We start from the raw sequence: 19,498 nt of genomic DNA, 5'->3' as shown, positions 1-19,498 counted from the left end.
CCCAGCAGTGTGGGGGGCTGGGAGCGGCGGCTCACACCTGTAATCCCAGCAGTGTGGGGGGCTGGGTGCGGCGGCTCACACCTGTAATCCCAGCAGTGTGGGGGGCTGGGTGCGGCGGCTCACACCTGTAATCCCAGCAGTGTGGGGGGCTGGGTGCGGCAGCTCACACCTGTAATCCCAGCAGTGTGGGGGGCTGGGTGCGGCAGCTCACACCTGTAATCCCAGCAGTGTGGGGGGCTGGGTGCGGCAGCTCACACCTGTAATCCCAGCAGTGTGGGGGGCTGGGAGCGGCAGCTCACACCTGTAATCCCAGCAGTGTGGGGGGCTGGGAGCGGCAGCTCACACCTGTAATCCCAGCAGTGTGGGGGGCTGGGAGCGGCAGCTCACACCTGTAATCCCAGCAGTGTGGGGGGCTGGGTGCGGCAGCTCACACCTGTAATCCCAGCAGTGTGGGGGGCTGGGAGCGGCAGCTCACACCTGTAATCCCAGCAGTGTGGGGGGCTGGGTGCGGCAGCTCACACCTGTAATCCCAGCAGTGTGGGGGGCTGGGAGCGGCAGCTCACACCTGTAATCCCAGCAGTGTGGGGGGCTGGGTGCGGCAGCTCACACCTGTAATCCTAGCAGTGTGGGGGGCTGGGAGCGGTGGCTCACACCTGTAATCCTAGCAGTGTGGGGGGCTGGGAGCGGTGGCTCACACCTGTAATCCCAGCAGTGTGGGGGGCTGGGAGCGGTGGCTCACGCCTGTAATCCTAGCAGTGTGGGGGGCTGGGAGCGGCGGCTCACACCTGTAATCCCAGCAGTGTGGGGGGCTGGGAGCGGCGGCTCACACCTGTAATCCCAGCAGTGTGGGGGGCTGGGAGCGGCAGCTCACGCCTGTAATCCTAGCAGTGTGGGGGGCTGGGAGCGGTGGCTCACACCTGTAATCCTAGCAGTGTGGGGGGCTGGGAGCGGCGGCTCACACCTGTAATCCCAGCAGTGTGGGGGGCTGGGAGCGGTGGCTCACACCTGTAATCCTAGCAGTGTGGGGGGCTGGGAGCGGCAGCTCACACCTGTAATCCCAGCAGTGTGGGGGGCTGGGAGCGGCAGCTCACACCTGTAATCCCAGCAGTGTGGGGGGCTGGGAGCGGCAGCTCACACCTGTAATCCCAGCAGTGTGGGGGCTGGGAGCGGTGGCTCACACCTGTAATCCCAGCAGTGTGGGGGGCTGGGAGCGGCAGCTCACACCTGTAATCCCAGCAGTGTGGGGGGCTGGGAGCGGCAGCTCACACCTGTAATCCCAGCAGTGTGGGGGGCTGGGAGCGGCAGCTCACACCTGTAATCCCAGCAGTGTGGGGGGCTGGGAGCGGCAGCTCACACCTGTAATCCCAGCAGTGTGGGGGGCTGGGAGCGGCAGCTCACACCTGTAATCCCAGCAGTGTGGGGGGCTGGGAGCGGCGGCTCACACCTGTAATCCCAGCAGTGTGGGGGGCTGGGAGCGGTGGCTCACACCTGTAATCCCAGCAGTGTGGGGGGCTGGGAGCGGTGGCTCACACCTGTAATCCCAGCAGTGTGGGGGGCTGGGAGCGGTGGCTCACACCTGTAATCCCAGCAGTGTGGGGGGCTGGGAGCGGTGGCTCACGCCTGTAATCCTAGCAGTGTGGGGGGCTGGGAGCGGTGGCTCACGCCTGTAATCCCAGCAGTGTGGGGGGCTGGGAGCGGTGGCTCACGCCTGTAATCCTAGCAGTGTGGGGGGCTGGGAGCGGTGGCTCACACCTGTAATCCCAGCAGTGTGGGGGGCTGGGAGCGGTGGCTCACGCCTGTAATCCTAGCAGTGTGGGGGGCTGGGAGCGGTGGCTCACACCTGTAATCCCAGCAGTGTGGGGGGCTGGGAGCGGTGGCTCACACCTGTAATCCTAGCAGTGTGGGGGGCTGGGAGCGGCGGCTCACACCTGTAATCCTAGCAGTGTGGGGGGCTGGGAGCGGTGGCTCACACCTGTAATCCTAGCAGTGTGGGGGGCTGGGAGCGGCGGCTCACACCTGTAATCCCAGCAGTGTGGGGGGCTGGGAGCGGCGGCTCACACCTGTAATCCCAGCAGTGTGGGGGGCTGGGAGCGGTGGCTCACACCTGTAATCCCAGCAGTGTGGGGGGCTGGGAGCGGTGGCTCACACCTGTAATCCTAGCAGTGTGGGGGGCTGGGAGCGGCGGCTCACACCTGTAATCCTAGCAGTGTGGGGGGCTGGGAGCGGCGGCTCACACCTGTAATCCCAGCAGTGTGGGGGGCTGGGAGCGGCGGCTCACACCTGTAATCCCAGCAGTGTGGGGGGCTGGGTGCGGCGGCTCACACCTGTAATCCCAGCAGTGTGGGGGGCTGGGTGCGGCAGCTCACACCTGTAATCCCAGCAGTGTGGGGGGCTGGGTGCGGCAGCTCACACCTGTAATCCCAGCAGTGTGGGGGGCTGGGTGCGGCAGCTCACACCTGTAATCCCAGCAGTGTGGGGGGCTGGGTGCGGCAGCTCACACCTGTAATCCCAGCAGTGTGGGGGGCTGGGAGCGGCAGCTCACACCTGTAATCCCAGCAGTGTGGGGGGCTGGGAGCGGCAGCTCACACCTGTAATCCCAGCAGTGTGGGGGGCTGGGAGCGGCAGCTCACACCTGTAATCCCAGCAGTGTGGGGGGCTGGGTGCGGCAGCTCACACCTGTAATCCCAGCAGTGTGGGGGGCTGGGAGCGGCAGCTCACACCTGTAATCCCAGCAGTGTGGGGGGCTGGGTGCGGCAGCTCACACCTGTAATCCCAGCAGTGTGGGGGGCTGGGAGCGGCAGCTCACACCTGTAATCCCAGCAGTGTGGGGGGCTGGGTGCGGCAGCTCACACCTGTAATCCTAGCAGTGTGGGGGGCTGGGAGCGGTGGCTCACACCTGTAATCCTAGCAGTGTGGGGGGCTGGGAGCGGTGGCTCACACCTGTAATCCCAGCAGTGTGGGGGGCTGGGAGCGGTGGCTCACGCCTGTAATCCTAGCAGTGTGGGGGGCTGGGAGCGGCGGCTCACACCTGTAATCCCAGCAGTGTGGGGGGCTGGGAGCGGCGGCTCACACCTGTAATCCCAGCAGTGTGGGGGGCTGGGAGCGGCAGCTCACGCCTGTAATCCTAGCAGTGTGGGGGGCTGGGAGCGGTGGCTCACACCTGTAATCCTAGCAGTGTGGGGGGCTGGGAGCGGCGGCTCACACCTGTAATCCTAGCAGTGTGGGGGGCTGGGAGCGGTGGCTCACACCTGTAATCCTAGCAGTGTGGGGGGCTGGGAGCGGCAGCTCACACCTGTAATCCCAGCAGTGTGGGGGGCTGGGAGCGGCAGCTCACACCTGTAATCCCAGCAGTGTGGGGGGCTGGGAGCGGCAGCTCACACCTGTAATCCCAGCAGTGTGGGGGCTGGGAGCGGTGGCTCACACCTGTAATCCCAGCAGTGTGGGGGGCTGGGAGCGGCAGCTCACACCTGTAATCCCAGCAGTGTGGGGGGCTGGGAGCGGCAGCTCACACCTGTAATCCCAGCAGTGTGGGGGGCTGGGAGCGGCAGCTCACACCTGTAATCCCAGCAGTGTGGGGGGCTGGGAGCGGCAGCTCACACCTGTAATCCCAGCAGTGTGGGGGGCTGGGAGCGGCAGCTCACACCTGTAATCCCAGCAGTGTGGGGGGCTGGGAGCGGCAGCTCACACCTGTAATCCCAGCAGTGTGGGGGGCTGGGAGCGGTGGCTCACACCTGTAATCCCAGCAGTGTGGGGGGCTGGGAGCGGTGGCTCACACCTGTAATCCCAGCAGTGTGGGGGGCTGGGAGCGGTGGCTCACACCTGTAATCCCAGCAGTGTGGGGGGCTGGGAGCGGTGGCTCACGCCTGTAATCCTAGCAGTGTGGGGGGCTGGGAGCGGCGGCTCACACCTGTAATCCCAGCAGTGTGGGGGGCTGGGAGCGGCGGCTCACGCCTGTAATCCTAGCAGTGTGGGGGGCTGGGAGCGGTGGCTCACACCTGTAATCCCAGCAGTGTGGGGGGCTGGGAGCGGTGGCTCACGCCTGTAATCCTAGCAGTGTGGGGGGCTGGGAGCGGTGGCTCACACCTGTAATCCCAGCAGTGTGGGGGGCTGGGAGCGGTGGCTCACACCTGTAATCCTAGCAGTGTGGGGGGCTGGGAGCGGCGGCTCACACCTGTAATCCTAGCAGTGTGGGGGGCTGGGAGCGGTGGCTCACACCTGTAATCCTAGCAGTGTGGGGGGCTGGGAGCGGCGGCTCACACCTGTAATCCCAGCAGTGTGGGGGGCTGGGAGCGGCGGCTCACACCTGTAATCCCAGCAGTGTGGGGGGCTGGGAGCGGTGGCTCACACCTGTAATCCCAGCAGTGTGGGGGGCTGGGAGCGGTGGCTCACACCTGTAATCCTAGCAGTGTGGGGGGCTGGGAGCGGCGGCTCACACCTGTAATCCTAGCAGTGTGGGGGGCTGGGAGCGGCGGCTCACACCTGTAATCCCAGCAGTGTGGGGGGCTGGGAGCGGCGGCTCACACCTGTAATCCCAGCAGTGTGGGGGGCTGGGTGCGGCGGCTCACACCTGTAATCCCAGCAGTGTGGGGGGCTGGGTGCGGCAGCTCACACCTGTAATCCCAGCAGTGTGGGGGGCTGGGTGCGGCAGCTCACACCTGTAATCCCAGCAGTGTGGGGGGCTGGGTGCGGCAGCTCACACCTGTAATCCCAGCAGTGTGGGGGGCTGGGTGCGGCAGCTCACACCTGTAATCCCAGCAGTGTGGGGGGCTGGGAGCGGCAGCTCACACCTGTAATCCCAGCAGTGTGGGGGGCTGGGAGCGGCAGCTCACACCTGTAATCCCAGCAGTGTGGGGGGCTGGGAGCGGCAGCTCACACCTGTAATCCCAGCAGTGTGGGGGGCTGGGTGCGGCAGCTCACACCTGTAATCCCAGCAGTGTGGGGGGCTGGGAGCGGCAGCTCACACCTGTAATCCCAGCAGTGTGGGGGGCTGGGTGCGGCAGCTCACACCTGTAATCCCAGCAGTGTGGGGGGCTGGGAGCGGCAGCTCACACCTGTAATCCCAGCAGTGTGGGGGGCTGGGTGCGGCAGCTCACACCTGTAATCCTAGCAGTGTGGGGGGCTGGGAGCGGTGGCTCACACCTGTAATCCTAGCAGTGTGGGGGGCTGGGAGCGGTGGCTCACGCCTGTAATCCTAGCAGTGTGGGGGGCTGGGAGCGGCAGCTCACACCTGTAATCCTAGCAGTGTGGGGGGCTGGGAGCGGTGGCTCACACCTGTAATCCTAGCAGTGTGGGGGGCTGGGAGCGGCAGCTCACACCTGTAATCCTAGCAGTGTGGGGGGCTGGGAGCGGTGGCTCACACCTGTAATCCTAGCAGTGTGGGGGGCTGGGAGCGGTGGCTCACGCCTGTAATCCTAGCAGTGTGGGGGGCTGGGAGCGGCGGCTCACACCTGTAATCCTAGCAGTGTGGGGGGCTGGGAGCGGTGGCTCACACCTGTAATCCTAGCAGTGTGGGGGGCTGGGAGCGGTGGCTCACGCCTGTAATCCTAGCAGTGTGGGGGGCTGGGTGCGGCAGCTCACACCTGTAATCCTAGCAGTGTGGGGGGCTGGGAGCGGTGGCTCACACCTGTAATCCTAGCAGTGTGGGGGGCTGGGAGCGGTGGCTCACGCCTGTAATCCTAGCAGTGTGGGGGGCTGGGAGCGGCGGCTCACACCTGTAATCCTAGCAGTGTGGGGGGCTGGGAGCGGTGGCTCACACCTGTAATCCTAGCAGTGTGGGGGGCTGGGAGCGGTGGCTCACACCTGTAATCCTAGCAGTGTGGGGGGCTGGGAGCGGTGGCTCACGCCTGTAATCCTAGCAGTGTGGGGAGCTGGGAGCGGCAGCTCACACCTGTAATCCTAGCAGTGTGGGGGGCTGGGAGCGGCAGCTCACACCTGTAATCCCAGCAGTGTGGGGGGCTGGGAGCGGCAGCTCACACCTGTAATCCCAGCAGTGTGGGGGGCTGGGAGCGGTGGCTCACACCTGTAATCCCAGCAGTGTGGGGGGCTGGGAGCGGTGGCTCACACCTGTAATCCCAGCAGTGTGGGGGGCTGGGAGCGGTGGCTCACACCTGTAATCCCAGCAGTGTGGGGGGCTGGGAGCGGTGGCTCACGCCTGTAATCCTAGCAGTGTGGGGGGCTGGGAGCGGCGGCTCACACCTGTAATCCCAGCAGTGTGGGGGGCTGGGAGCGGTGGCTCACGCCTGTAATCCTAGCAGTGTGGGGGGCTGGGAGCGGTGGCTCACGCCTGTAATCCCAGCAGTGTGGGGGGCTGGGAGCGGTGGCTCACGCCTGTAATCCTAGCAGTGTGGGGGGCTGGGAGCGGTGGCTCACACCTGTAATCCCAGCAGTGTGGGGGGCTGGGAGCGGTGGCTCACACCTGTAATCCTAGCAGTGTGGGGGGCTGGGAGCGGCGGCTCACACCTGTAATCCTAGCAGTGTGGGGGGCTGGGAGCGGTGGCTCACACCTGTAATCCTAGCAGTGTGGGGGGCTGGGAGCGGCGGCTCACACCTGTAATCCCAGCAGTGTGGGGGGCTGGGAGCGGCGGCTCACACCTGTAATCCCAGCAGTGTGGGGGGCTGGGAGCGGTGGCTCACACCTGTAATCCCAGCAGTGTGGGGGGCTGGGAGCGGTGGCTCACACCTGTAATCCTAGCAGTGTGGGGGGCTGGGAGCGGCGGCTCACACCTGTAATCCTAGCAGTGTGGGGGGCTGGGAGCGGCGGCTCACACCTGTAATCCCAGCAGTGTGGGGGGCTGGGAGCGGCGGCTCACACCTGTAATCCCAGCAGTGTGGGGGGCTGGGTGCGGCGGCTCACACCTGTAATCCCAGCAGTGTGGGGGGCTGGGTGCGGCAGCTCACACCTGTAATCCCAGCAGTGTGGGGGGCTGGGTGCGGCAGCTCACACCTGTAATCCCAGCAGTGTGGGGGGCTGGGTGCGGCAGCTCACACCTGTAATCCCAGCAGTGTGGGGGGCTGGGTGCGGCAGCTCACACCTGTAATCCCAGCAGTGTGGGGGGCTGGGAGCGGCAGCTCACACCTGTAATCCCAGCAGTGTGGGGGGCTGGGAGCGGCAGCTCACACCTGTAATCCCAGCAGTGTGGGGGGCTGGGAGCGGCAGCTCACACCTGTAATCCCAGCAGTGTGGGGGGCTGGGTGCGGCAGCTCACACCTGTAATCCCAGCAGTGTGGGGGGCTGGGAGCGGCAGCTCACACCTGTAATCCCAGCAGTGTGGGGGGCTGGGTGCGGCAGCTCACACCTGTAATCCCAGCAGTGTGGGGGGCTGGGAGCGGCAGCTCACACCTGTAATCCCAGCAGTGTGGGGGGCTGGGTGCGGCAGCTCACACCTGTAATCCTAGCAGTGTGGGGGGCTGGGAGCGGTGGCTCACACCTGTAATCCTAGCAGTGTGGGGGGCTGGGAGCGGTGGCTCACGCCTGTAATCCTAGCAGTGTGGGGGGCTGGGAGCGGCAGCTCACACCTGTAATCCTAGCAGTGTGGGGGGCTGGGAGCGGTGGCTCACACCTGTAATCCTAGCAGTGTGGGGGGCTGGGAGCGGCGGCTCACACCTGTAATCCTAGCAGTGTGGGGGGCTGGGAGCGGTGGCTCACACCTGTAATCCTAGCAGTGTGGGGGGCTGGGAGCGGTGGCTCACGCCTGTAATCCTAGCAGTGTGGGGGGCTGGGAGCGGCGGCTCACACCTGTAATCCTAGCAGTGTGGGGGGCTGGGAGCGGTGGCTCACACCTGTAATCCTAGCAGTGTGGGGGGCTGGGAGCGGTGGCTCACGCCTGTAATCCTAGCAGTGTGGGGGGCTGGGTGCGGCAGCTCACACCTGTAATCCTAGCAGTGTGGGGGGCTGGGAGCGGTGGCTCACACCTGTAATCCTAGCAGTGTGGGGGGCTGGGAGCGGTGGCTCACGCCTGTAATCCTAGCAGTGTGGGGGGCTGGGAGCGGCGGCTCACACCTGTAATCCTAGCAGTGTGGGGGGCTGGGAGCGGTGGCTCACACCTGTAATCCTAGCAGTGTGGGGGGCTGGGAGCGGTGGCTCACACCTGTAATCCTAGCAGTGTGGGGGGCTGGGAGCGGTGGCTCACGCCTGTAATCCTAGCAGTGTGGGGAGCTGGGAGCGGCAGCTCACACCTGTAATCCTAGCAGTGTGGGGGGCTGGGTGCGGCAGCTCACACCTGTAATCCTAGCAGTGTGGGGGGCTGGGAGCGGTGGCTCACACCTGTAATCCTAGCAGTGTGGGGGGCTGGGAGCGGCGGCTCACGCCTGTAATCCTAGCAGTGTGGGGAGCTGGGTGCGGCGGCTCACACCTGTAATCCTAGCAGTGTGGGGGGCTGGGTGCGGCAGCTCACACCTGTAATCCTAGCAGTGTGGGGGGCTGGGAGCGGCAGCTCACACCTGTAATCCTAGCAGTGTGGGGGGCTGGGAGCGGCAGCTCACACCTGTAATCCTAGCAGTGTGGGGGGCTGGGAGCGGCGGCTCACACCTGTAATCCCAGCAGTGTGGGGGGCTGGGAGCGGCGGCTCACACCTGTAATCCTAGCAGTGTGGGGGGCTGGGAGCGGCAGCTCACACCTGTAATCCCAGCAGTGTGGGGGGCTGGGAGCGGTGGCTCACACCTGTAATCCTAGCAGTGTGGGGGGCTGGGAGCGGCGGCTCACACCTGTAATCTCAGCAGTGTGGGGGGCTGGGAGCGGCAGCTCACACCTGTAATCCTAGCAGTGTGGGGGGCTGGGAGCGGCAGCGCACACCTGTAATCCTAGCAGTGTGGGGGGCTGGGAGCGGCAGCTCACACCTGTAATCCTAGCAGTGTGGGGGGCTGGGAGCGGCAGCTCACACCTGTAATCCCAGCAGTGTGGGGGGCTGGGAGCGGCAGCTCACACCTGTAATCCCAGCAGTGTGGGGGGCTGGGAGCGGCAGCTCACACCTGTAATCCTAGCAGTGTGGGGGGCTGGGAGCGGCAGCTCACACCTGTAATCCTAGCAGTGTGGGGGGCTGGGAGCGGCAGCTCACACCTGTAATCCTAGCAGTGTGGGGGGCTGGGAGCGGCAGCTCACACCTGTAATCCTAGCAGTGTGGGGGGCTGGGAGCGGTGGCTCACACCTGTAATCCTAGCAGTGTGGGGGGCTGGGTGCGGCAGCTCACACCTGTAATCCTAGCAGTGTGGGGGGCTGGGTGCGGCAGCTCACGCCTGTAATCCTAGCAGTGTGGGAGGCCGAGGCAGGTGACTCACACCTGTAATCCTAGCAGTGTGGGGGGCTGGGAGCGGTGGCTCACGCCTGTAATCCTAGCAGTGTGGGAGGCCGAGGCAGGTGACTCACACCTGTAATCCTAGCAGTGTGGGGGGCTGGGAGCGGCAGCTCACACCTGTAATCCCAGCAGTGTGGGGGGCTGGGAGCGGTGGCTCACACCTGTAATCCTAGCAGTGTGGGGGGCTGGGAGCGGCAGCTCACGCCTGTAATCCTAGCAGTGTGGGGGGCTGGGAGCGGCAGCTCACACCTGTAATCCTAGCAGTGTGGGGGGCTGGGAGCGGCAGCTCACGCCTGTAATCCTAGCAGTGTGGGGGGCTGGGAGCGGCAGCTCACACCTGTAATCCTAGCAGTGTGGGGGGCTGGGAGCGGCAGCTCACACCTGTAATCCCAGCAGTGTGGGGGGCTGGGAGCGGTGGCTCACACCTGTAATCCCAGCAGTGTGGGGGGCTGGGTGCGGCAGCTCACACCTGTAATCCTAGCAGTGTGGGGGGCTGGGAGCGGTGGCTCACACCTGTAATCCCAGCAGTGTGGGGGGCTGGGAGCGGCAGCTCACACCTGTAATCCCAGCAGTGTGGGGGGCTGGGAGCGGTGGCTCACACCTGTAATCCCAGCAGTGTGGGGGGCTGGGTGCGGCAGCTCACACCTGTAATCCCAGCAGTGTGGGGGGCTGGGAGCGGTGGCTCACACCTGTAATCCCAGCAGTGTGGGGGGCTGGGTGCGGCAGCTCACACCTGTAATCCCAGCAGTGTGGGGGGCTGGGAGCGGTGGCTCACACCTGTAATCCCAGCAGTGTGGGGGGCTGGGTGCGGCAGCTCACACCTGTAATCCTAGCAGTGTGGGGGGCTGGGAGCGGTGGCTCACACCTGTAATCCCAGCAGTGTGGGGGGCTGGGTGCGGCAGCTCACACCTGTAATCCCAGCAGTGTGGGGGGCTGGGAGCGGTGGCTCACACCTGTAATCCCAGCAGTGTGGGGGGCTGGGTGCGGCAGCTCACACCTGTAATCCTAGCAGTGTGGGGGGCTGGGAGCGGTGGCTCACACCTGTAATCCTAGCAGTGTGGGGGGCTGGGAGCGGTGGCTCACACCTGTAATCCCAGCAGTGTGGGGGGCTGGGTGCGGCAGCTCACACCTGTAATCCTAGCAGTGTGGGGGGCTGGGAGCGGCAGCTCACGCCTGTAATCCTAGCAGTGTGGGGGGCTGGGAGCGGCAGCTCACGCCTGTAATCCTAGCAGTGTGGGGGGCTGGGAGCGGCAGCTCACGCCTGTAATCCTAGCAGTGTGGGGGGCTGGGAGCGGCAGCTCACGCCTGTAATCCTAGCAGTGTGGGGGGCTGGGAGCGGCAGCTCACACCTGTAATCCCAGCAGTGTGGGGGGCTGGGAGCGGTGGCTCACACCTGTAATCCCAGCAGTGTGGGGGGCTGGGTGCGGCAGCTCACACCTGTAATCCTAGCAGTGTGGGGGGCTGGGAGCGGTGGCTCACACCTGTAATCCCAGCAGTGTGGGGGGCTGGGAGCGGCAGCTCACGCCTGTAATCCCAGCAGTGTGGGGGGCTGGGAGCGGTGGCTCACACCTGTAATCCTAGCAGTGTGGGGGGCTGGGAGCGGCAGCTCACGCCTGTAATCCTAGCAGTGTGGGGGGCTGGGTGCGGCAGCTCACACCTGTAATCCTAGCAGTGTGGGGGGCTGGGAGCGGCAGCTCACGCCTGTAATCCTAGCAGTGTGGGGGGCTGGGAGCGGCAGCTCACACCTGTAATCCTAGCAGTGTGGGGGGCTGGGAGCGGTGGCTCACACCTGTAATCCTAGCAGTGTGGGGGGCTGGGAGCGGTGGCTCACACCTGTAATCCTAGCAGTGTGGGGGGCTGGGAGCGGTGGCTCACGCCTGTAATCCTAGCAGTGTGGGGGGCTGGGAGCGGTGGCTCACACCTGTAATCCTAGCAGTGTGGGGGGCTGGGAGCGGTGGCTCACACCTGTAATCCTAGCAGTGTGGGGGGCTGGGAGCGGTGGCTCACGCCTGTAATCCTAGCAGTGTGGGAGGCCGAGGCAGGTGACTCACACCTGTAATCCTAGCAGTGTGGGGGGCTGGGAGCGGTGGCTCACGCCTGTAATCCTAGCAGTGTGGGAGGCCGAGGCAGGTGACTCACACCTGTAATCCTAGCAGTGTGGGGGGCTGGGAGCGGTGGCTCACGCCTGTAATCCTAGCAGTGTGGGGGGCTGGGAGCGGTGGCTCACACCTGTAATCCTAGCAGTGTGGGGGGCTGGGAGCGGTGGCTCACACCTGTAATCCCAGCAGTGTGGGGGGCTGGGAGCGGTGGCTCACACCTGTAATCCCAGCAGTGTGGGGGGCTGGGAGCGGTGGCTCACACCTGTAATCCTAGCAGTGTGGGGGGCTGGGAGCGGTGGCTCACGCCTGTAATCCTAGCAGTGTGGGGGGCTGGGAGCGGTGGCTCACGCCTGTAATCCTAGCAGTGTGGGGGGCTGGGAGCGGTGGCTCACGCCTGTAATCCTAGCAGTGTGGGGGGCTGGGAGCGGTGGCTCACGCCTGTAATCCTAGCAGTGTGGGGGGCTGGGAGCGGTGGCTCACACCTGTAATCCTAGCAGTGTGGGGGGCTGGGAGCGGTGGCTCACACCTGTAATCCTAGCAGTGTGGGGGGCTGGGAGCGGTGGCTCACGCCTGTAATCCTAGCAGTGTGGGGGGCTGGGAGCGGTGGCTCACGCCTGTAATCCTAGCAGTGTGGGGGGCTGGGAGCGGTGGCTCACGCCTGTAATCCTAGCAGTGTGGGGGGCTGGGAGCGGTGGCTCACGCCTGTAATCCTAGCAGTGTGGGGGGCTGGGAGCGGTGGCTCACGCCTGTAATCCTAGCAGTGTGGGGGGCTGGGAGCGGTGGCTCACACCTGTAATCCTAGCAGTGTGGGGGGCTGGGAGCGGTGGCTCACGCCTGTAATCCTAGCAGTGTGGGGGGCTGGGAGCGGTGGCTCACGCCTGTAATCCTAGCAGTGTGGGGGGCTGGGAGCGGTGGCTCACGCCTGTAATCCTAGCAGTGTGGGGGGCTGGGAGCGGTGGCTCACGCCTGTAATCCTAGCAGTGTGGGGGGCTGGGAGCGGTGGCTCACACCTGTAATCCTAGCAGTGTGGGGGGCTGGGAGCGGTGGCTCACACCTGTAATCCTAGCAGTGTGGGGGGCTGGGAGCGGTGGCTCACGCCTGTAATCCTAGCAGTGTGGGGGGCTGGGAGCGGTGGCTCACACCTGTAATCCCAGCAGTGTGGGGGGCTGGGAGCGGTGGCTCACACCTGTAATCCTAGCAGTGTGGGGGGCTGGGAGCGGTGGCTCACGCCTGTAATCCTAGCAGTGTGGGGGGCTGGGAGCGGTGGCTCACACCTGTAATCCTAGCAGTGTGGGGGGCTGGGAGCGGTGGCTCACACCTGTAATCCTAGCAGTGTGGGGGGCTGGGAGCGGTGGCTCACACCTGTAATCCTAGCAGTGTGGGGGGCTGGGTGCGGCGGCTCACACCTGTAATCCTAGCAGTGTGGGGGGCTGGGAGCGGTGGCTCACGCCTGTAATCCCAACACCTTGGGAGGCCTGGCGCAGTGGCTCACACCTGTAACCCCAGCACTGTGGGAGGCCGAGGCAGGTGACTCACGCCTGTAATCCCAGCACTTTGGGAGGCTGAGGCAGGTGGATCATGAGGTCAGGAGATGGAGACTATCCTGGCTAACACAGTGAAACCCTGTATCTACTAAAAAACACAAAAAAATTAGCTGGGCATGGTGGCAGGCGCCTGTAGTCCCAGCTACTCAAGAGACTGAGACAGGAGAATGGTATGAACCCGGGAGGTGGAGCTTGCAGTGAGCTGAGATCGTGCCACTGCACTCCAGCCTTGGTGACAGAGCAAGACTCTATCTCAAAAAGAAAAAAATATATAAAAATTAGCCAGGTGTGGTGGCGGGCACCTGTAGTTCCAGCTACTTGGGAGGCTGAGGCAGGAGAATCGCTTGAACCTGGGAGGTGGACGTTGCAGTGAGCCAAGATTGTGCCACTGCACTCCAGCTGGGGCAACACAGTGAGACTCCATCAGACACACACACACAAAAATTAATGAGGACTGAAGAAAGAATTTGATTTTGGAAAGTTTGTCAAATATAAAAAGTGTTTTGTTTTGTTTTTTGTTTTTATTTGAGACAGAGTCTCACTCTGTTACCCAGGCTGGAGTGCAGTGGTGCAATCTTGGCTCACTGCAAGCTCTGCCTCCCAGGTTCACGCCATTCTCCTGCCTCAGTCTCCCAAGTAGCTGAGACTACAGGCGCCTGCAACCACGCCCAGCTAATTTTTTGTATTATCAGTAAAGACAGGGTTTCACCATGTTAGCTAGGATGGTCTTGATTTCCTGACCTCTTGATTCGCCCATCTCGGCCTCCCAAAGTGCTGGGATTACAGGTGTGAGCCACCGTGCCTGGCCTAGAAAAAGTTTTAAAACAGTTGCTATCACTAAATAGGATCCCAGGTCATTGTAAAATAAGTCATTCACTTAGCCATAGTGATAACTCACAGATTTCTCTGTTTTTATTTTCTTATTTTTTTTTTCTGTTTTTACGTTTCCTATGGTGCTGAGCTAACTCAAAGATTTCAAAAAAAAAATGTAGAAACCTTTATTCTTTGAGGGAATTTCTCAAAAGATAAAGACAGCATAAGGCCAATTAAATCTCTCTAAAACTTTATAAACAAGTCTATTAAATTGTAATCATCTTGACCATAAGATATAATTTTCAGGCTGGGTGTGGTGTCTCACGCCTGTAATCCTAGTACTTTGGGAGGCCAAGGCAGGCGGATCACTTGAGGTCAGGAGTTCAAGACCAGCCTGACCAACATGGCAAAACCTCATCTTTCCTAAAAATACAAAAAGTAGCCAGGTGTGGTAGTGTGCATCTGTGATCCCAGCTACTTGGGAGGCTGAGCCAGGAGAATTGCTTGAACCTGGGAGGTGGAGGTTGCAGTGAGCAGAGATCACATCACTGCACTTCAGTCTGGGTGACAGAACAAGACTCCACCTAAAAAAAAAAAAAAAAAAAAAAAAATAAGGCCATAAGGCTGGGTGCGGTGGCTCACACCTGTAATCTCAGCACTTTGGGAGGCCGAGGCAGGTCAATCACCTGACGTCAGGAGTTCGAGACCAGCCTGGCCAACATGGAAAAACCACGTCTCTACCAAAAATACAAAAATTAGCCAGGCATGGTTGTGGGTGCCTGTAATCTCAGCTATTTGGGAGCCTGAGCCAGAAGAATTGCTTGAACCTAGGAGGCAGAGGTTGCAGTGAGCTGAGGTTACACCACTGTACTCCAACTTAGGCAACAAGAGCCAAACTCTGTCTCAAAAACAAAAAAGATAATTTCCATAAACATTTTTATAACTTTTTTTTAAATTAAAGAGTGGGTTAATGCTCCAAGAAAGCCTTGTTAATCTGACATAGGCCAAAATTGCACCACTGTACTCCAGCCCAGACAACAAAGTGAGACTCCATCTTAAAAAAAAAAAAAAGCTTTTTACAAACTTTATCAAAACTTACACAAACCATTTATGATATACTTGGACTTCCTGTTTTATCCTGAACATCCCTCTTTCCAAAATAACTAGCCATTTTAGAACAAAAATTTACCATACGAGATTCTTTCTCATATGAAATTATTTTCCTTTTAACTTTTCATACTAAAAATATCTCCTTATAGCTATCTTTACATCTGTACTTATTTATTTGTTTATTTAAAATAAATTTTTTTTTGAGATGGAGTCTCACTCTGTTGTCCAGGCTGGAGTGCAGTGGCGCAGTCTCGGCTCACTGCAAGCTCCGCCTCCCGGATTCATGCCATTCTCCCGCCTCAGCCTACTATAAAAATATTTTTTTTTAAATTAGCCAGGCTGGGCGGATCACAAGGTCAGGAGATCAAGACCATCCTGGCTACCACAGTGAAACCCCATCTCTACTAAAAATACAAAAAATTAGCCGGGTGTGGTGGCAGGCGCCTGTAGTCCCAGCTACTCAGGAGGCTGAGGCAGGAGAATGGCGTGAACCCGGGAGGCGGAGCTTGCAGTGAGCCAAGATAGCACCACTGCACTCCAGCCTGGGTGACAGTGCAACATTCTGTCTCCAAAAAAAAAAAAAAAAAGTTTATATTTTTCTGATACAGTATTTAAGTGCTTTTTTTCCTTTAACCCAATTAATTAAAACTCTTTTATATATTTTTCGTAGTGAAACACTGTATACATGACTCATAGATACATAGATGCATTCAACACACAGAAGATGCATAAGACCCCTTCTTTTTTTTCTACTATTTTAAACTTACAATTTCTTTCTTTCAATCTTTTTTTTTTTTTTTTTTTGAGTTGGAGTCTCACTCTGTCACCCAGGCTGGAGTACACTGGCACAGTCTCAACTCACTGCAACCTCCACCTCTTGGGTTCAAGAGATTCTCCTGCCTCAGACTCCTGGGTAGCTGGGATTACAGGCACCTGCCACCATGCCCGGCTAATATTTGTATTTTTTTTTTTTAAGATGGAGTTTCGCTCTTGTTGCCCAGGCTGGAGTACAATGGCGCAATCTCAGCTCACTGCAACCTCCGCCTCCCAGGTTCAAGCGATTCTCCTGCCTCAGCCTCCCAAGTAGCTGGGATTACAGGTACGTGCCACCACACCCAGTTAATTTTTGTATTTTTAGTAAAGATGGGGTTTCACCATCTTGGCCAGGCTGGTCTTGAACTCCTGACCTCAAGTGATCCGCCTGCCTTGGCCTCCCAATGTGTTGGGATTACAGGCGTGAACCATTGCACCCGGCCTAAACTTCCAATTTCTTGATAACCTGTTTCATTGTCTTAGGCAATTTTCAGCTTGATAGCCCTAAATTGACATACCAAAGGAAGAACTCTTAGGTGAAAAATCAGATAGCAAAATTTACATCTCAAAATACAGAGGGAGAGTCTGGGTGTGTTAGAGGGACATTAAAAATGAATGTTACCTGTAATCCCAGAACTTTGGGAGGCCGAGGCAGGCAGATCATGAGGTCAGGAGTTCAAGACCAGCCTGACCAACATGGTGAAACCCTGTCTCTATTAAAAATACAAAAATTAGGCTGGGTGCAGTGGCTCACGCCTGTAATCCCAGCACTTTGGGAGGACGAGGCGGGCGGATCATGAGGTCAGGAGATCGAGACCATCCTGGCTAACACGGTGAAACCCCATCTCTACTAAAAATACAAAAAATTAGCTGGGCGTGGTGGCGGGCGCCTGTAGTCCCATCTACTGGGGAGGCTGAGGCAGGAGAATGGCGTGAACCCGGGAGGTGGAGCTTGCAGTGAGCAGAGATCACGCCGCTGCACTCCAGCCTGGGCAACAGAGCAAGACTCCGTCTCAAAAAACAAACAAACAAACAAACAAAAAATTAGCCAGGTGTAGTGGCGGGCACCTGTAATCCCAGCTACTCAGGAGGCTGAGGCAGGAGAACACTTGATCCCTGGAGGCAGAGGTTGCAGCGAGCCGAGATCGCACCACTGCATTCCGGCCTGGGCAACAGAGCAAGACTCTGTCTCAAAAAAAAAAAAAAAAAAAAAAGAATGCCAAGTCAAAGATAAAATTATAGGCTGTGCATGGTGGGGGACTTCAGTGGGGGCCTACCCAACTTTGAGTAGGGGGCTGCCCACTTCGGCTCCCCTCTTCACTGAGAACTGTTCTGTTGCTCAACAAAACGTTGTCCTGCTCACCCTCCAGTTGTCTGCATAACTTCATTTTTCTTGGACATGGGAGAAGAATTTGGGACTTGCTGAATCACAGATTCAAAAAGGGGGTGACGGCCAGGACTGGTGGCTCACACCTGTAATCCCAGCACTTTGGGAGGCTGACGTGAGCAGATCACAATGTCAAGAGATCAAGACCATCCTGGCCAACATGGTAAAACCCCATCTCTACTGAAAATACAAAAGCTGGCTGGGTGTGGTGGCTCATGCCTGTAATCCTAGCACTTTGGGAGGCTGAGGCGGGCGGATCACCTGAGGTCAGGAGTTCAAGATTAGCCTGACCAACATGGAGAAACCCTGTCTCTACTAAAAATACAAAAAATTAGCTGGGCATGGTGGTGCATGCCTGTAATTCCAGCTACTCAGGAGGCTAAGGCAGGAGAATCGCTTGAACCCGGGAGGTGGAGGTTGCAGTGAGCTGCGATCGTGCCATTGTACTCCAGCCTGGGCAACAAGAGAGAAACTCTGTCTCAAAAAAAAAAAAAATTAGCTGGGTGTGGTGGCACGCACCTGTACTCCCAGCTACTTGGGAGGCTGAGGTAGGAGAATCGCTTGAACCCAGGAGGCGGAGGTTGCAGTGAGCCGAGACTGTGCCACTGCACTCTGGCCTAGTGATAGAGTGAGACTCTGTCTCAAAAAAAAAAAAAAAAAGGGAGGGTGACACTGTAACACACTCCCACTCACCAGACCACAGGCAGGGGGAACAATCACGCTGTGACACCCTTGGGGCTCTGCGGTTCCTTGGGGGGGGGTGACACTGTAACACACCCCCACTCACCAGACCGCAGGCGGGGGGAACAATCGAGCTGTGACAGCCTTGGGGCTCTGCCGTTCCTGGCATCTCCATGTTTTGGGCGCCACCACATTCCCCTTGTCCAGACTCCAGTGCTCAAGGCAGAAGCGGGTTGCGGCGTGCGCACGCGCAGTCCAGCCATGGGCTGAGGGCGGATCCCACGGCCGGGCTAGGTGGGCGGGGTACTCCAGGGCCAACCCTGGAGCCCAGGAGACCCGGGTAGGGGCACCACCGGCCACAGAGGCCTCCAGCTAGAGAAGCAGCACCCCAAAAAGTCCTGTGTCAACTATTTTAGTAAAAAAAAAATCAGGTAACACAATACAATAGCAAGCAATTTAAGATCTGAGAGGAACGTGTCTGTTTCCACTCTTGGAGTTCCATAAGAAAAACAGAAGTTTCTCCCCAAAAAGGAGTCTGGTGCCTTCTTTTCTACACAGGGGTCTGTATATGTGTATGTGGCATACGGACTTAATTAAGCTACTGTGTTGGAATATGTCCGATATCAGCTTTTAGTTCAGTTTACTTTTGACCATTAAGCCCTTTTAAAAATCCTCTTGGCTGGACGCAGTGGCTCACGCCTGTAATCCCAGCAGTTTGGGAGGCCAAGGAGGGTGGACCACAAGATCAGGAGTTCATGACCAGCCTGGTCAAGGTGGTGAAACCCCGTCTCTACTAAAAATGCAAAACTTAGCCAGGTGCGGTGGCAAGTGCCTGTAATCCCAGCTACTTGGGAGGCTGAGGCAGGAGAATGGCTGAACCTGGGCGGCAGAGGTTGCAGTGAGCTCTGAGATCGCGCCACTGCACTCCAGCCTGGGTGCATAGTGAGACTCCGTCTCAAAAAAAAAGAAAATCCTTTTAAATCTTTAAATCTCACTACCTTATTTCAGCTGGGACAAACTGCTGATATTTCAAAAGTAACACAAATTTCAAACCAGAAAGGATGTAGGAACCAAACCCGGGCTGTCCTGGTGGAAAAATGGCGGACTCTACCTACCGAACTGCAGCGTGAGGTGATGGCACTTACTCTTCGAGTGTGGCTTGGCTGGAAAAAGGTGGCCTCGTTATGCAAATAAAGCCCATCAGGTGGTCAAAATCTTTTTTCCCTTTTTCTGGCTTTTTTTCCTTTTTCCCAGCTGTGGGAATTCAGCTAATTCAGAGGCTTGTTTCCCACAACTTGGAAGTTTGCTTCAGATTTGACCAAGTCTAACAGAATTCGTCAAATCCAACAGGAAAAAGACTGAAACAGCAAAAACAGCAAATACAGAAACAAATAAACAAAAAGCAGTTAAGCAAAACAAACAATCCCACAATTTATACACTTACTGAGCATGCTAATAGTAAGAAGTTAAGACCAGCCAGTAGTTAATGTTAGCTTTAGTCATTAAGGAGAACTTCCAAGACAGAACCCCAATTCAGCAACTTACCTAGGAATGGGGCCCAGGCTTTAGACTGCTCTCCCCCATCGTGGAATCAGGAAAAACTCGAGATGTTTCCGAGCTGAAACTCCAGGGAAGTCTCCTGCTCCCCATCATCACGGAAACAGGAAAACTCGCCTTCTTTGTTGGAAGCAAGTAAAACACCGGAAAAGGAAAAGGCATTGTGCACAAAATAAACTTTCGACCTCAACCAAGTTTCGGGAG

The 19,498-nt window shown here is 59.0% G+C and overlaps 1 protein-coding gene across 1 annotated transcript in view; it reads right to left on the bottom strand.

The window, feature by feature from the left end:
• Nucleotides 1-19,498, bottom strand: part of SPATA33 (spermatogenesis associated 33) — an 81,047-nt gene that overhangs the window by 45,827 nt on the left and 15,722 nt on the right. The gene's annotated exons all lie outside the window — the stretch shown is intronic.

The sequence above is a fragment of the Pan paniscus genome, chromosome 18, assembly GCF_029289425.2.
Source record: "Pan paniscus chromosome 18, NHGRI_mPanPan1-v2.0_pri, whole genome shotgun sequence".
In the NCBI taxonomy this organism is placed as follows: domain Eukaryota; kingdom Metazoa; phylum Chordata; class Mammalia; order Primates; family Hominidae; genus Pan; species Pan paniscus.
This window is presented reverse-complemented; position numbering and strand designations above follow the sequence as displayed.